At 44.0% G+C, this 6,849-nt stretch overlaps 1 long non-coding RNA gene across 1 annotated transcript; it reads right to left on the bottom strand.

Annotated features, from left to right (window-relative positions):
* Nucleotides 1-252: 252 nt before the first annotated feature.
* Nucleotides 253-4,229, bottom strand: LOC117244971. The gene is made up of 3 exons (XR_004499005.1): nucleotides 4,072-4,229; nucleotides 3,332-3,413; nucleotides 253-540 (listed from the first exon to the last, which is right to left on the bottom strand). It is a non-coding gene; the product is annotated as an uncharacterized LOC117244971 (long non-coding RNA).
* Nucleotides 4,230-6,849: the final 2,620 nt, after the last annotated feature.

The raw sequence follows: 6,849 nt of genomic DNA on the forward strand, positions 1-6,849 counted from the left end.
GGTGGTCTGGGCATGAATGCACACACAGCACTGGTGGTGTTTCTGCACCAAAGGACATCACCTGCCCCATCTTCTGCTCCTCATGTCCCATCCGTCCCACAGTTCAGTAAATTTGGGTAAAAAACACCAAATGTCCAGAACACAAACCCTTCTGCAGCTCAGTTTGTGTGGAGGACAGCTTGCTCAGAGAAGAGACAGGAAGGAGGTGACTCACAAAGATCTCCTCAGTCCTCTGAAAGCTGTAAGATGCACCACAAGGCAACAGCCTGTCCCTGAAGATAATCCAGTCCTAGAGCTGGGACAAAGCACTGGGAAGAACACTGGCAATAGAACAGACAGGCTCATCCTGGGGACAAAAGCCAGAATACGCTGATTTATGGCAAGAGGAGGAGAGATTTATTTTTATTATCCAAGCCAACCTGAATCACTGGAGAGGCAAGAGCTCAAAAATAAAGACCAGGCCCACGTCCTTTCTGGGTTTAATTGCAGTCACTCCAAGGGGATTTTGTTTGAACAAGGATGCCTGATGTTATGTCTGAGCTGAAAAGAGGAAAAAAAAAAGTTTCCATTTCAGTTTGGTCAAGCCCCATGAGCTAACCTGGGCTAAAATAGAGGTGAACTGACTCCAGGAACAGGAGAGGGATGGTCTGGGTCAGATCAAAGGTCCTCATGTGCTCAGGGAGGAACACCCAAGCATAGGAAGCTGTGACTAATTCCCACACCATATCCAGCCCTCAGAAACCCACAGCTTCAGGAGGGTTTGCAGGTCCCAAACTGGACATGCTGGTGAGCCTCTTGTGGGCCAACCCTTCCTACGACAGCTGATCCTCCACCATATCCCACAGAAATGAGCTCCTGGGCTGGAGAATGGCCTGTGGGACAAATTACTGCTGCTCAGCTGATTTAAACCTGCTGTGTGGGCACCCCAGATCCTTCAGGTCAAAGCAACAGCCCAGAGGCCATTTGGGTTTAGGCTGGGGTTGAATTAAAATTGCTGAATTTAATGAAATCCTATGTGGGTTTTCCTTCTTTCTCTTTACCCTTATTTTCATTAGTGATAATTAATATGAATTGGTTAACTGGCACTAAAAACATACTTTCCTCTTTCTGCCTGAAATTAAAACAGAATCAGGATGTAGGCAGGAACTAAGCCATGGATCCAAACACACTCCAGGCTTAAGGAAAGCCCAAGCTCCAATCTAAATTTTGTGCTTGAAATCAGGGGAAAAAATATTTCAGTTTGGTGAGAAGAGCTTCTTAGTCTACAGAATAATATTCTATCCCATTTTTATTTTATCTGAGTCTACCTGATTACAACAAGGATGAATGATTGTTTTTCCCAAGCCTCCAACAGCAATAGTATACATCCCTTCATTCTTCTTTCTTCCCAAATATTTCTGGCAAATAGTTTTCATCTCTGGCTTCTTACACCCTCTGTTGTATAGGAAGGCTCAGGACATGCCTGGCTGCACAGAGGGGTCACCCTCCAGGTTACTGATTAGGAAATAGTAGGGTTTGTCAACATCTGGCCCTGACAAACTTTTTAAAATATAAATACAGATGGTTTTATTTAAAAGGTAAAAGGTCCAAATTCGACTCAAGGATGAAGCCTGTTTTCTTTCCAATCTCATTTTTTCCCCTGGATGTTTGGTACGTTGTGTTCCATTGCTATGAAGCGTAATAACATTTATATAATAAAACATAATTAAGAAATGGAAGTACAAATTGGGAGTTCTTTCATTTTGCGACTTACTCAAGAAATTTTTAGGCCAAACTGAGTAGAATTCGTATATGTCAAGTATTTCTGAGAACTTATTCCCATGATAAGAGGGAACACAAGGCTCAGTGAAGTAAAATAAAGAGAATAACTTCTCTAACTGCTGCACCTGTGGACCAGAAAATGAATTTCCTTTATCCAGAGTTTGAAGAGCTGCAGCTGAAGCTCTCTTTGCCTGAGCTCTGATCCTGTTTAATTGTACAACATTTCACATGCAGATCCCATTTTAGCAATTCTTGCCCAGGTAAGGATTTCTACCCCAGAAAATAAAAGTCAAAGCCTTTACAACCCATGTCCTTAACTTTTCTCTGTGCAAAAGTTCACAGACTGGCAGCAGCAAGGTGCTGAATTACCAAAGAAAATTACACAATAAATTCTGCACAACAAGAACAAACTCTCCACCAAACCCCACCATAATCCACGTGGGTAACCCAACATTTGGCTCTCAGTGAGCCCTGTGATCAGGCACCTGAACTTCCAGAAATCACCAACCCGTGTCTCAGGCCTGACACTTTCAGTGACCTCTGGATGCTGCTGCTTTAAAAATACCATCTCATGCAATCTTCGTGCCCCAGGGCTGATAACCCAATAAACCCACATCTTGTCATTTCTTCCTGTTTTCCTGAGGCTTCTCATCTCTCTCTCCCTGCCAAAAGCAAGGGGATTCACTCTCTCTGTAGAACCCTGTGTTGGGCACAGCAAAAACAGGTTTTGTTGGGAAAGGGGAGGAGGGGAGAAGCACAGAACCAGCATTGTGAAGGCAAAAGAGCTGGACTGAGAACATTGTTTTTATCAAGTGGGGTGAAAAAAGATGGCATTCCTTAGCTAAGAGCTGGATAATGCTCATAGCAGGGCACCAGCAAGCCTGGAGCAGAGACAAAGTTTTGGAGATTTATATCCTGGGAATCTGACTGTGGCTCTGCATGGTGTTCAGAGCAGTAAGGGGGTGAGTGTGATGGAGACAAAACCCCTTTAAATGTGAATGTGGAACTAATTAAAACATCCTGCTCTGCTTCATCAGTTCAGAGCCAGGTCTTTGGGTAGACCCATGAGTCTGCTCTGGGTGGTGTTTGTGCCCAGGGCTGGGATAAAGGAACAAGGAGAAAACTTGCAAAAGGCTGAGCTTGTGTTGCAGTAGGAAGGGTTTTACACGACAGGATTAAATTCCAAATATTCTTGGAAAACTGCTGAAATGAAAATCATCAAATTGCACAGAAAGGAGCAAAGGATTGTATATAGAAAGGGGAAACCAATTATGAGTGATGGGCTGGAAACAGGGGCTGGAGGGGGTGTGAAAATGGGAAAGGTGATGGGAATAAAATCAAAGGGAGACAGAAGAGAACAGATGGGGTTAGAAAAAACAAACCAAGCTTGGAAAACACAGTGCATGAACAAGAATTTTTTGTCTAACCTAGAAAAGCAGCAACAGGAGATGGGAAATGTGTGTTCACAGCTAAACACATAAAGATCATTATCAAGGCAAAGGCAGCCAGCAGCTCTCCAGGAATGCTCCAAGGAGCACATGAGGCCTTTGGCTTTATTTGCAGCAAATACCTTGAACATGTCTTCAGATTTAAGTACTCCATGAACTTGTTATTTGTTAGGATTTCTTTCTCCCTTCTTGGCACAAAACATCCTGAAGGCAGCAGAAAATATATATATATAAATACAAAATAAATACATGCAGCAAATATATCTTAACATAAAAATATATAACATATATATTGTTACATATCACATATATAAGTGTATGTATGTTGTATATATTATATATATATTATAGATATTAACAGCACATCACAGAAACTTTGGGAAAACTTCCATTTGGCACACAAACATGGCTGATTCTGCCACAAAGACTCTGTTTTCAGTGCAGTTTTTGCACTAAGCCCAGAAAAACATGACACCTGAACCCCTGGGAGCAGCAGGAGCAGCAGGTCACACATTGGGTTTTCTGCCATCAACATGCAAGGCTGCTTTTATACAGAACATGAGGCCCAAAAGCATCAAGCAGCACTAAACTGTACTTTGCAATCAGATTTTTTGTTAAAATACGGGTTTAATTTGCCGTAGGACTTCAGGCAATTAAAAGAAAAGGGGGAGGACCCAGCACCATTTATTTTAGGAGTTGCCCACTGTCTTTTCCTTCTCCTGCTGCCCTGCAGCCCATCCTGCTACTGCCTTTGAGTGGCACAGTGGCATTAGGGTGACATTTTGCACCCTCAATAACTCAATGGCCACAAAGCAAATCACTGAGGCAGGAGCTGAAATTCCCCCAAAGCCCCACCACTGACCTCAGCAGCCTCCAATGGATCCTTTGTGCAAGGCACAGATCTCACCCAAAACCACTCCTTTTTGTCTCCTGCTCTGCTTGAGCTTTGTGCAAGCAAAATTCCTGCAGCACCTGCACTCCTGCAGTGCCAGGCAAACCTCGGGGGACATTCCAAACTCTGCTGGCCTAGATAGGATGCAAATAATCAAGGTTTTACTCTTGTGACGTGTAACCATGCCTGGGCAATGTTTCCTGGAGCAATCCATCCCACAGTCCAGATGGGAAGTGCTGTAACAGCTGACAGGGGCTGCAGCTAGAAAATTACACTGGAGATTTAGGAGATTGTAGGAAATATTCCTGAAGCTTTTATACTCCATGTGCAGCTGCAGCACGGAAGGCAAAACAGGATGTCGGCTGCACTGGTAGAGGAATGTTGCTCTAATTGAAAAGATTTGGTTATTATTGTATGAGGAAATGATAAAATCTAGTGCAGAGCATGGTTTGGTCAAGAAATGATATGGGAAATAAATTATATTGGTTCTCCAGGCTTAAAACAGAGAAACATTCAGGACAATGGGCTTGTTCTCATTTCTGACAGTCTGTGGTGGATGGATCAGCTCTAACCTTCAGGAGAATGATGTTTTGTGTGAGTTTGCTCTGTTCAGCTGCCAAGTGGGAAAAAGACTCTCAAGCAATCTCTCTACAAGTCCCTGTGTCAGCACAGCTCTGCAGCCACACAGCCAGCCCCACCAGTGCCACCTCTGCTCCGAGGACACCCCAGCACAATGCCACAAGAAATAGTCCCAGGGACACCCAAAAAACCCCTAAAATAAAGGCAAGAAGCTGCCTCAATATTAGATAACTCTGTGGGTCACGTCACCCCAGAGAACTCTGGTTTTCACACCAGGAGCTGCACGCCAAAGGCCTCTGAAGCAGCCAGGCCCTGCCAGCCTGGGCTCCATCCTGAGGGACATTTCACGCTCTGCCCCAGGCAACCCAAATATTTTGCAGACATTTCTCCACCAATGAAAGAGAGAAAAAGGCCAAAACTGCCACTAAATCGAGCTAATGACGCAGGGCTGATTAATGAAAGAGGTGAGGGCTGCACTGTTGGCCTGCTGGGAGGTCAGAGCCAGAGGGAGTTTGTTGATATACCTTCAAAAATAGGTGGAGCAGCCAAAACAGATGTGCTCCCAGGGAAAACACAGCGATGGAGAGAGGTGGAGCATGGCTGGGTCAGCCACACACGATGATTTGTCAACCACGGCCTGAAAAATGGGCATAAAGACACGTAATTAAACCCACACTTCCCTAATACAGGCAGGACAGCTAGTGGGTTTGGAGAGTGAGAAAGAGCAGCAATGTTGACACCTGGAGATATCAAATCCTGCTTTTCAGAGGACCTGGAGGGGTTTGTGGGATCCCTCCAAACCCTCTGTGTCCCTTGGTGCTTCTCACACGGCCAGGCCCAACACCCAAACCTCAGGGGTGGCTGCCCTCAGCACCAGTTTAAAGTGGGTTAGTCTCCTTGCTCCTCCTATAACACAGAATTTCCTCACCCCAATTAAGGGCTGAACTCCTTCTCCAGTCTCTCAGCCATCAATAGAAGATTTGTGGGGTCTCCAGGGATGTTTGTTGTTCTCCAGGGATGCAGAGGCAGCCCAGATGCTCAGCAAAGACCTCTCATGAGGTGCTTTAAAGTCTCATGGATCCCTGTGGGGAAAAAAAAAACAAACCCCAAAACCCAAATCCAGAGGTTGATGTAGAGACACATGGTTTTCTCAATGCATCAGAAGATTGCATTTTTTTTTTTAATTTTTCCTCATTCTGAATTTTATATGTCATCTCCTGGAGAATAGCATGGTTCTTTCTCCATGGTCACAGTAGCAGAGATCTCACAAAAGCAATTTGTGTTTTCTAACATCATCAAAAGAACAGCAAAGAGAAAATGATCCGTCTGGGATATTTGAAAGCATTCCCTTTGCTCTGGTTTGCAAAAGACCAGGCCAGATTTCTGCCACATAAAAATTCAGCAAACAGGAGAGATTTGAAGGAAACTTGAAACTGGCAGAAAAGAGAAGGAAAATAAATTAAGGAGATTTATTTTAGTCTATGATTTCATTTCTTAAGTCTTATATTTGAGCATCATCTGTCTATAGACACAGGTTATTTTTTGCTAAAACATTTAGCTGTTTATCTTTTCTGCTCTCCATGCCACGGTATTTCTGGCCAGAAATAGGTTATGCATCAAATTCACACCTTTTTACTCATTTCTTAATAAAAATCAGCTAATTGCATCACCCCTTCTCCCTGCCAAGTGGAGATTGTCATTTTATTTGGCTTATTCCAACTTGTTTTTTGTAGAAATCATAATAATTTTGGCTGCTCCTTTCTTATTTGAGAAAGTAAACTTTGCAAAACGGCATCAAACTTCCACAAACACGAGCTGATTTGGAGCTGGGAAGCGCTGCCTTCACACCAGGCCATTTCTCCTGAGCCAGTGCAATCATTACTCAGTGCTTGCCCGTGAAAAAGCACATGTTTAAATTTTGTCTGTGTCTCTTCAGCTTGTGTTACCTCCAATGTAGGGCTCCAACACTTGGATGAAGGAGTTGAGTGAAGTAAATGGAAATATTTGCTGGCTCAGTGGGTCTCACCTTGCAGCTCCACCGTGTGAATTGGGACGATCACACTCATCCTGTGGAGCAGAACACCCAAACTTGGGCTAAAGGTGACCAGGCACAGGTGCTTATCCTCCCTGTGTCCATCCCCTTCTCTCCCAGCCCTCTTGGCTGTATCC

Source organism: Parus major, chromosome 11, assembly GCF_001522545.3.
Source record: "Parus major isolate Abel chromosome 11, Parus_major1.1, whole genome shotgun sequence".
In the NCBI taxonomy this organism is placed as follows: domain Eukaryota; kingdom Metazoa; phylum Chordata; class Aves; order Passeriformes; family Paridae; genus Parus; species Parus major.